Consider the following 11,603-nt stretch of genomic DNA (forward strand, 5'->3'; position numbering starts at 1 on the left):
CAGTATCTGATGACCTCTCGTCTCCTCCATCATCAGTATCTGGTGACCTCTCGTCACCTCCATCATCAGTATCTGGTGACTGCTCGTCTCCCTCACCGTCAGTATCTGGTGACCGCTCGTCTCCTCCATCATCATTATCTGATGACCTCTCGTCTCCTCCATCATCAGTATCTGGTGACCTCTCGTCTCCTCCATCATCAGTATCTGGTGACCGCTCGTCTCCTCCATCATCAGTATCTGGTGACCTCTCGTCTCCTCCATCATCAGTATCTGGTGACCTCTCGTCTCCTCCATCATCAGTATCTGGTGACCGCTCGTCTCCTCCATCATCAGTATCTGGTGACCGCTCGTCTCCTCCATCATCAGTATCTGGTGACCGCTCGTCTCCTCCATCATCAGTATCTGGTGACCGCTCGTCTCCTCCATCATCAGTATCTGGTGACCGCTCGTCTCCTCCATCATCAGTACCTGGTGACCGCTCGTCTCCTCCATCATCAGTATCTGGTGACCTCTCGTCTCCTCCATCATCAGTATCTGGTGACTGCTCATCTCCCTCACCGTCAGTATCTGATGACCTCTCGTCTCCTCCATCATCAGTATCTGGTGACCTCTCGTCACCTCCATCATCAGTATCTGGTGACTGCTCGTCTCCCTCACCGTCAGTATCTGGTGACCGCTCGTCTCCTCCATCATCATTATCTGATGACCTCTCGTCTCCTCCATCATCAGTATCTGGTGACCTCTCGTCTCCTCCATCATCAGTATCTGGTGACCGCTCGTCTCCTCCATCATCAGTATCTGGTGACCTCTCGTCTCCTCCATCATCAGTATCTGGTGACCTCTCGTCTCCTCCATCATCAGTATCTGGTGACCGCTCGTCTCCTCCATCATCAGTATCTGGTGACCGCTCGTCTCCTCCATCATCAGTATCTGGTGACCGCTCGTCTCCTCCATCATCAGTATCTGGTGACCGCTCGTCTCCTCCATCATCAGTATCTGGTGACCGCTCGTCTCCTCCATCATCAGTACCTGGTGACCGCTCGTCTCCTCCATCATCAGTATCTGGTGACCTCTCGTCTCCTCCATCATCAGTATCTGGTGACCTCTCGTCTCCTCCATCATCAGTATCTGGTGACCGCTCGTCTCCTCCATCATCAGTATCTGGTGACCGCTCGTCTCCTCCATCATCAGTATCTGGTGACCGCTCGTCTCCTCCATCATCAGTATCTGGTGACCGCTCGTCTCCTCCATCATCAGTATCTGGTGACCGCTCGTCTCCTCCATCATCAGTATCTGGTGACCGCTCGTCTCCTCCATCATCAGTATCTGGTGACCGCTCGTCTCCTCCATCATCAGTATCTGGTGACCGCTCGTCTCCTCCATCATCATTATCTGGTGACCTCTCGTCTCCTCCATCATCAGTATCTGGTGACCGCTCGTCTCCTCCATCATCAGTATCCGGTGACCGCTCGTCTTCTCCATCATCAGTATCCGGTGACCGCTCGTCTCCCTCACCATCAGTATCTGGTGACCGCCCGTCTCCTCCATCATCAGTATCTGGTGATCGCTCGTCTCCCTCACCATCAGTATCTGGTGACCGCCCGTCTCCTCCATCATCAGTATCTGGTGACCGCTCGTCTCCCTCACCATCAGTATCTGGTGACCGCCTATCACCTCCGTCATCAGTATCTGGTGACCGCTCGTCTCCTCCAGTATCCGGTGATCGCTTGTCTCCCTCACCATCAGTATCTGGTGACGGCCCGTCTCCTCCATCAGTATCTGGTGACCGCCCATCTCCTCCATCAGTATCTGGTGACCGCCCGTCTCCTCCATCATCAGTATCTGGTGACCGCTCGTCTCCCTCACCGTCAGTATTTGGTGACCGCTCGTCTCCTCCATCAGTATCTGGTGACCGCTCGTCTCCTCCATCATCAGTATCTGTTGACCGCTCGTCTCCCTCACCGTCAGTATCTGGTGACCGCCCGTCTCCTCCATCAGTATCTGGTGACCGCCCGTCTCCTCCATCATCAGTGTCTGGTGACCGCTCGTCTCCCTCACCGTCAGTATTTGGTGACCACTCGTCTCCTCCATCTGTATCTGGTGACCGCTCATCTCCTCCATCATCAGTATCTGGTGACCGCTCGTCTCCCTCACCGTCAGTATCTGGTGACCGCTCATCTCCTCCATCAGTATCTGGTGACCGCTTATCACCTCCATCATCAGTATCTGGTGACCGCTCGTCTCCCTCACCATCAGTATCTGGTGACCGCTCATCTCCCTCACCATCAGTATCTGGTGACCGCCCGTCTCCTCCATCATCAGTATCTGATGACCTCTCGTCTCCTCCATCATCAGTATCTGGTGACCTCTCGTCTCCTCCATCATCAGTATCTGGTGACCGCCCGTCTCCTCCATCATCAGTATCTGGTGACCTCTCGTCTCCTCCATCATCAGTATCTGGTGACCTCTCGTCTCCTCCATCATCAGTATTTGGTGACCGCTCGTCTCCCTCACCGTCAGTATTTGGTGACCGCTCGTCTCCCTCACCGTCAGTATTTACTGACCGCCCGTCTCCTCCATCATCAGTATCTGGTGACCGCTCGTCTCCCTCACCGTCAGTATTTGGTGACCGCTCGTCTCCTCCATCAGTATCTGGTGACTGCTCGTCTCCTCCATCATCAGTATCTGGTGACCGCCCGTCTCCTCCATCATCAGTATCTGGTGACCGCTCGTCTCCTCCATCATCAGTATCTGGTGACCGCCCGTCTCCTCCATCATCAGTATCTGGTGACCTCTCGTCTCCTCCATCATCAGTATCTGGTGACCTCTCGTCTCCTCCATCATCAGTATCTGGTGACCGCTCGTCTCCCTCACCGTCAGTATTTGGTGACCGCTCGTCTCCTCCATCAGTATCTGGTGACTGCTCGTCTCCTCCATCATCAGTATCTGGTGACCGCCCGTCTCCTCCATCATCAGTATCTGGTGACCGCTCGTCTCCTCCATCATCAGTATCTGGTGACCGCCCGTCTCCTCCATCATCAGTATCTGGTGACCGCCCGTCTCCTCCATCATCAGTATCTGGTGACCTCGTCTCCTCCATCATCAGTATCTGATGACCTCTCGTCTCCTCCATCATCAGTATCTGGTGACCTCTCGTCTCCTCCATCATCAGTATCTGGTGACTGCTCATCTCCCTCACCGTCAGTATCTGATGACCTCTCGTCTCCTCCATCATCAGTATCTGGTGACCTCTCGTCACCTCCATCATCAGTATCTGGTGACCGCTCGTCTCCTCCATCATCATTATCTGATGACCTCTCGTCTCCTCCATCATCAGTATCTGGTGACCTCTCGTCTCCTCCATCATCAGTATCTGGTGACCGCTCGTCTCCTCCATCATCAGTATCTGGTGACCGCTCGTCTCCTCCATCATCAGTATCTGGTGACCGCTCGTCTCCTCCATCATCAGTATCTGGTGACCGCTCGTCTCCTCCATCATCAGTATCTGGTGACCGCTCGTCTCCTCCATCATCAGTATCTGGTGACCTCTCGTCTCCTCCATCATCAGTATCTGGTGACCGCTCGTCTCCTCCATCATCAGTATCTGGTGACCGCTCGTCTCCTCCATCATCAGTATCTGGTGACCGCTCGTCTCCTCCATCATCAGTATCTGGTGACCTCTCGTCTCCTCCATCATCATTATCTGGTGACCTCTCGTCTCCTCCATCATCAGTATCTGGTGACCGCTCGTCTCCTCCATCATCAGTATCCGGTGACCGCTCGTCTTCTCCATCATCAGTATCCGGTGACCGCTCGTCTCCCTCACCATCAGTATCTGGTGACCGCCCGTCTCCTCCATCATCAGTATCTGGTGACCGCTCGTCTCCCTCACCATCAGTATCTGGTGACCGCCCGTCTCCTCCATCATCAGTATCTGGTGACCGCTCGTCTCCCTCACCATCAGTATCTGGTGACCGCCTATCACCTCCGTCATCAGTATCTGGTGACCGCTCGTCTCCTCCAGTATCCGGTGATCGCTTGTCTCCCTCACCATCAGTATCTGGTGACCGCCCGTCTCCTCCATCAGTATCTGGTGACCGCCCATCTCCTCCATCAGTATCTGGTGACCGCCCGTCTCCTCCATCATCAGTATCTGGTGACCGCTCGTCTCCCTCACCGTCAGTATTTGGTGACCGCTCGTCTCCTCCATCAGTATCTGGTGACCGCTCGTCTCCTCCATCATCAGTATCTGTTGACCGCTCGTCTCCCTCACCGTCAGTATCTGGTGACCGCCCGTCTCCTCCATCAGTATCTGGTGACCGCCCGTCTCCTCCATCATCAGTATCTGGTGACCTCTCGTCTCCTCCATCATCAGTATCTGGTGACCGCTCGTCTCCCTCACCGTCAGTATTTGGTGACCGCTCGTCTCCCTCACCGTCAGTATTTAGTGACCGCCCGTCTCCTCCATCATCAGTATCTGGTGACCGCTCGTCTCCCTCACCGACAGTATCTGGTGACCGCTCGTCTCCATCATCAGTGTCTGGTGACCGCTCGTCTCCCTCACCGTCAGTATCTGGTGACCGCTCGTCTCCTCCATCAGTATCTGGTGACCGCTTATCACCTCCATCATCAGTATCTGGTGACCGCTCGTCTCCTCCATCATCAGTATCTGGTGACCGCTTATCACCTCCATCATCAGTATCTGGTGACCGCTCGTCTCCTCCATCATCAGTATCTGGTGACCGCTTATCACCTCCATCCTCAGTATCTGGTGACCGCTCGTCTCCTCCATATCTCCTCCACAATTGACCACAATTCTTCCTTGAAGACGACTTCTCCGTACAGAAATGTGAGTAGCTGTGTCCACTTGTTGCTGCCAGTTGTGAGCTGATGCCACTGCTGAACATCTTCTAATTTTAAAGGCCAGTGACATGATGTCTTTCATCTGCTGCACTAAGTTTCCTTGGCCAACCTCTGTGTCTACGGTCCTCAATGTTACCTATTTCTTGGTGTCCTCAATGCTGAGAAATCCAGGAGACAGTTACCCATCATGTAATATCATCAGGAGGCGTGTGATCGGCTCCAGATTTGTTCTGCAGCTGGAAAACGACCCCCAACATCCGGCCAATGTCAATAATAACGAGGAGTCCTGGGGGTGATGATCCGGCCACGGATCCTTGATCTCACATCGTCCAGTTAGTCTGCGTACACAAGAGACAGAAGGATCCGCACAAGCCTCATACACAGAAGATCTGGGGTCAGGTCTCCAAGATGTTTGGCACAACCTCCTGCAGAGATCCTCCATAACCTGTGTACCAGTGATTTAGGCGACAGGCGCTCTCCAGGTACTGACGATGGAGGCGACGGGCTCTAACCAGATAGTGACAGGATTGACTTTTCTCATTTGTTTGTTTCATTTTATTAATTAATTGTCAATCTTACTCTGCTGCATCTTGCCCCGCATCTCCGATCACTATAGCACTCTGCTGTATACACAGATCTCCTCTTATGACACCTGCTGGATACCACTTCGAAAAAAGGGTTAATGAGAAAATGTAGTGAAATGGCCTCTTTCCTGTACAGAGGTGCTCCCTGCACAGGACTGTCCGCAGCTTGGACTGCTTGTCGTTCACTCATTGTCCACTAGGGGTCCTCACATGACTATCATGGCTGACCCAGGACTCCTCGGTCTGAACACGTCCATATTCGTGGCGTGCTTGGAGTTCACCCTGTGTATTTAGGGTTGTGCGCTGTCTGATTTCTGCAGGAATGTCCTGATCATTTGTGGGGATGGGGGGTTGTAGTTGTGAAGGGACCTGCACAGCAGGGGTCAGTAGGATAATGGCTGGTGGGTCTGGTACAGATGTTACATAAGGACTTGGATTCACCAGTGGATGGGGACTGGAATGAGGGTCTAACTGGGCTGCTGGTACAACACTAAAGTATGGACCCCCCTCTGCATTGCACCTCTGGGGGCTTCTCTGCCCATTTACATCCACAGACAATAAGGAGTCGCTTCTCCGAGTCTGCCCCCTGATAACAGCCCATAGCATCATCCTCCTCCACCATCTGTACGGGGGCACAATGCAGTCAGGGGGTAACGTCCTGGAGTCACCAAACCCAGACTCCTCCATCTGACGCAGATGGAGAAGTGCGATCCATCACTGCACATAACACGTCTCCTCCAGAGTCCTGTGGTGGTGGCTTTACACCACTCCATCCGACGCTCGGCATTGTGCTTGGTGATGTACGGCTGCATGCAGCTGCTCGGCCATGAAGATCCTGGCGGGGGGTGCAGTATTAGTGCTGATACCAGAGGAGGTCTGGACTCTGCAGTTATGCGGTCAGCAGAGCGGTGGTGATTTTTCTGCTCCTCAGCACTTGGCCCCCCGCTCTGTAACGTTACGGGGTCTCCACTTTGTGGCTGAGTTGCTTCTGTTCCTTCCACTTCTCAATAATATCACTCCTAGGCCAAAGAAATCCATGTGTCCATCCAGCTCAGCCTATAAAATTCTGTCAGAATAAATCCCCAGATCTCCGTCCTTCTAAAGAACCTAACAATAACTGTGAGATACAATATTGTTACGCTCCAGGAAGACATCCAGGCCTCTCTTGAACCCTTCGACTGAGTTCGCCATCACCACCTCCTCAGGCCGGGAATTCCAGATTCTCACTGCCCTAACAGTAAAGAATCCTCTTCTATGTTGGTGGAAAAACCTTTTCTCCTCCAGACGCAGAGAATGTCCCCTTGTGACCGTCACCTTCCTTGGTATAAACAGATCCTCGGAGAGATATTTGTATTGTCCCCTTATATCCCCTTATATACTTATACATTGTTATTAGATCGCCCCTCAGTCGTCTTTTTTCTAGACCAAATAATCCTAATTTTGCTAATCTCTCTGGGTATTGTAGTTCCCCCATCCCCTTTATAAATTTTGTTGCCCTCCTTTGTACCAGCTCTAGTTCCATTATATCCTTCCTGAGCACCGGTGCCCAAAACTGTACACAGTACTCCATGTACAAAACTGTACACAGTACTCCATGTACAAAACTACACAGTACTCCATGTACAGTCTGACCAGAGATTTGTACAGAGGCAGTATAATGCTCTCATCATGTGTATCCAGACCTCTTTTAATGCACCCCATGATCCTGTTTGCCTTGGCAGCCGCTGCCTGGCACTGGCTGCTGCAAGTAAGTTTATCATTAACTAGGATCCCCAAGTCCTTCTCCAGGTCAGATTTACCCAGTGGTTTACCGTTCAGTGTGTAATGATGATATCGATTCCTTCTTCCCACGTGTATAACCTTACATTTATCATTTATCTGCCACCTTTCGGTCCAAGTTTCCAACTTATCCAGATCCATCTGTAGCAGAATTCTATCTTCTTTTCATGGGGGAAGATTCAGGAGGAAGAAATGTCGTGGGCGGACTTGTTACCCCGGTGGCTCCTATTGCAGGACCACTCTGGGATTAGGGGGCTCTGCAGGGGAGGGGCCAGATTTCATCAGGTTTTTCATTCGGTGCCACGTGCCCTAAACCTTTCACCCTGATTCTTTTCTCCATAAAGGGCATTTTGCTCTTGTATATTTCACACTATGGGTAGGAGCGCTGCTTCCGGTCTAAACCACATGGGCTTTGGTGGCACCACAGAGCCGACTCTCCTCCATCTGGAAGAGAATTTATTTGCATACCCTTCCTTACCCCAGCAGGTAATTATTGGCCTCCAATGGGCGCCAAGACCTGTGTCTAAAGACCCAAAAAATCAGGAAATGACTCCACAACTTTCCTGACTCCGGACTTGTCCAGAAACTTCGGCCACCAGGACTCTCCTCTGCAATGACGACTAGTTCCGGATGTTATTGTTTTTTTCCTTCTGTGACCTGACTTTCATTATTCCATCCAAGCAGCGCCCCCTGCAGGGAGCATTGTGTAATGACTGACTCCTAACGAGGGTCTTTGGATGGATCTTCGCATCCCTTTCCAAGCCGCATATATATGTATCACGTTCCGGAACACAAGGGTGAAGGTTGAGCCCCGAGGCTTTCTCTCTACAAGTGCCAAGGATTTAGCTGTACCCCTCCCAGGTCGCCCCCTCTGCGCTCCTAATAATATTCTGGACTGCGGGTGTTCTTGTTTTTGGTTGCTTTGTCACATGACGTCCATTCTCTCCCTCCTGCCATATACACATCAGGTCTCACTAACGGGCTGTTTCCTTGTCTTAGTATCCTGAGGGATCGGAGAAAATGAGAAGCAGATGAGTGAAAGTGATCCAGCGGATAATTACCGAGAGGCACTGCGTACCAGAAACGTCTTAGGGGGCAGAGTCAGGGACTGCTCCAGCAGAATAGTGAGCGCAGCTCTGGGGTATAATACAGAATGTAACTCAGGATCAGTAATGTAATGTATGTACACAGTGACTGCACCAGCAGAATAGTGAGTGCAGCACTGGGGTATAATACAGGATGTAACTCAGGATCAGTAATGTAATGTATGTACACAGTGACTGCACCAGCAGAATAGTGAGTGCAGCTCTGGGGTATAATACAGGATGTAACTCAGGATCAGTAATGTAATGTATGTACACAGTGACTGCACCAGCAGAATAGTGAGTGCAGCTCTGGAGTATAATACAGGATGTAACTCAGGATCAGTAATGTATGTACACAGTGACTGCACCAGCAGAATAGTGAGTGCAGCTCTGGAGTATAATACAGGATGTAACTCAGGATCAGTAATGTAATGTATATACACAGTGACTGCACCAGCAGAATAGTGAGTGCAGCTCTGGAGTATAATACAGGATGTAACTCAGGATCAGTAATGTATGTACACAGTGACTGCACCAGCAGAATAGTGAGTGCAGCTCTGGGGTATAATACAGGAGGTAACTCAGGATCAGTAATGTAATGTATGTACACAGTGACTCCACCAGCAGAATAGTGAGTGCAGCTCTGGGGTATAATACAGGATGTAACTCAGGATCAGTAATGTAATGTGTGTACACAGTGACTCCACCAGCAGAATAGTGAGTGCAGCTCTGGGGTATAATACAGGATGTAACTCAGGATCAGTAATGTAATGTATGTACACAGTGACTGCACCAGCAGAATAGTGAGTGCAGCTCTGGAGTATAATACAGGATGTAACTCAGGATCAGTAATGTAATGTATGTACACAGTGACTGCACCAGCAGAATAGTGAGTGCAGCTCTGGAGTATAATACAGGAGGTAACTCAGGATCAGTAATGTAATGTATGTCCACAGTGACTGCACCAGCAGAATAGTGAGTGCAGCTCTGGGGTATAATACAGGATGTAACTCAGAATCAGTAGTGTAATGTATGTACACAGTGACTGTACCAGCAGAATAGTGAGTGCAGCTCTGGAGTATAATACAGGATGTAACTCAGGATCAGTAATGTAATGTATGTACACAGTGACTGCACCAGCAGAATAGTGAGTGCAGCTCTGGAGTATAATACAGGATGTAACTCAGGATCAGTAATGTAATGTATGTACACAGTGACTGCACCAGCAGAATAGTGAGTGCAGCTCTGGGGTATAATACAGGAGGTAACTCAGGATCAGTAATGTAATGTATGTCCACAGTGACTGCACCAGCAGAATAGTGAGTGCAGCTCTGGGGTATAATACAGGATGTAACTCAGAATCAGTAGTGTAATGTATGTACACAGTGACTGTACCAGCAGAATAGTGAGTGCAGCTCTGGAGTATAATACAGGATGTAACTCAGGATCAGTAATGTAATGTATGTACACAGTGACTGCACCAGCAGAATAGTGAGTGCAGCTCTGGGGTATAATACAGGATGTAACTCAGGATCAGTAATGTAATGTATGTACACAGTGACTGCACCAGCAGAATAGTGAGTGCAGCTCTGGTGTATAATACAGGATGTAACTCAGGAACAGTAATGTAATGTATGTACACAGTGACTGCACCAGCAGAATAGTGAGTGCAGCTCTGGGGTATAATACAGGATGTAACTCCGGATCAGTAATGTAATGTATGTACACAGTGACTGCACCAGCAGAATAGTGAGTGCAGCTCTGGGGTATAATACAGGATGTAACTCAGGAACAGTAATGTATGTACACAGTGACTGCACCAGCAGAATAGTGAGTGCAGCTCTGGGGTATAATACAGGATGTAACTCAGGATCAGTAATGTAATGTATGTACACAGTGACTGCACCAGCAGAATAGTGAGTGCAGCTCTGGGGTATAATACAGGATGTAACTCAGGATCAGTAATGTAATGTATGTACACAGTGACTGCACCAGCAGAATAGTGAGTGCAGCTCTGGAGTATAATACAGGATGTAACTCAGGATCAGTAATGTATGTACACAGTGACTCCACCAGCAGAATAGTGAGTGCAGCTCTGGGGTATAATACAGGATGTAACTCAGGATCAGTAATGTAATGTGTGTACACAGTGACTCCACCAGCAGAATAGTGAGTGGAGCTCTGGAGTATAATACAGGATGTAACTCAGGATCAGTAATGTAATGTATGTACACAGTGACTGCACCAGCAGAATAGTGAGTGCAGCTCTGGAATATAATACAGGATGTAACTCAGAATCAGTAGTGTAATGTATGTACACAGTGACTGTACCAGCAGAATAGTGAGTGCAGCTCTGGAGTATAATACAGGATGTAACTCAGGATCAGTAATGTAATGTATGTACACAGTGACTACACCAGCAGAATAGAGAGTGCAGCTCTGGAGTATAATACAGGATGTAACTCAGAATCAGTAGTGTAATGTATGTACACAGTGACTGCACCAGCAGAATAGTGAGTGCAGCTCTGGGGTATAATACAGGATGTAACTCAGGATCAGTAATGTAATGTATGTACACAGTGACTGCACCAGCAGAATAGTGAGTGCAGCTCTGGTGTATAATACAGTATGTAACCCAGGAACAGTAATGTAATGTATGTACACAGTGACTGCACCAGCAGAATAGTGAGTGCAGCTCTGGTGTATAATACAGGATGTAACTCAGGAACAGTAATGTAATGCATGTACACAGTGACTGCACCAGCAGAATAGTGAGTGCAGCTCTGGAGTATAATACAAGATGTAACTCACGATCAGTAATGTAATGTATGTACACAGTGACTCCACCAGCAGGATAGTGAGCGCAGCTCTGGGGTATAATACAGGATGTAACTCAGGATCAGTAATGTAATGTATGTACACAGTGACTGTACCAGCAGAATAGTGAGTGCAGCTCTGGAGTATAATACAGGATGTAACTCAGGATCAGTAATGTAATGTATGTACACAGTGACTGCACCATCAGAATAGTGAGTGCAACTCTGGGGTATAATACAGGATGTAACTCAGGATCGGTAATGTAATGTATGTACACAGTGACTGCACCAGCAGAATAGTGAGTGCAGCTCTGGAGTATAATACAGGATGTAACTCAGGATCAGTAATGTAATGTATGTACACAATGACTGCACCAGCAGAATAGTGAGTGCAGCTCTGGAGTATAATACAGGATGTAACTCAGGATCAGTAGTGTAATGTATGTACACAGTGACTGCACCAGCAGAATAGTGAG

This window comes from Dendrobates tinctorius, unplaced genomic scaffold (assembly GCF_039654945.1).
Source record: "Dendrobates tinctorius isolate UK_male_01 unplaced genomic scaffold, ASM3965494v1 ptg000332l, whole genome shotgun sequence".
Lineage (NCBI taxonomy): Eukaryota > Metazoa > Chordata > Amphibia > Anura > Dendrobatidae > Dendrobates > Dendrobates tinctorius.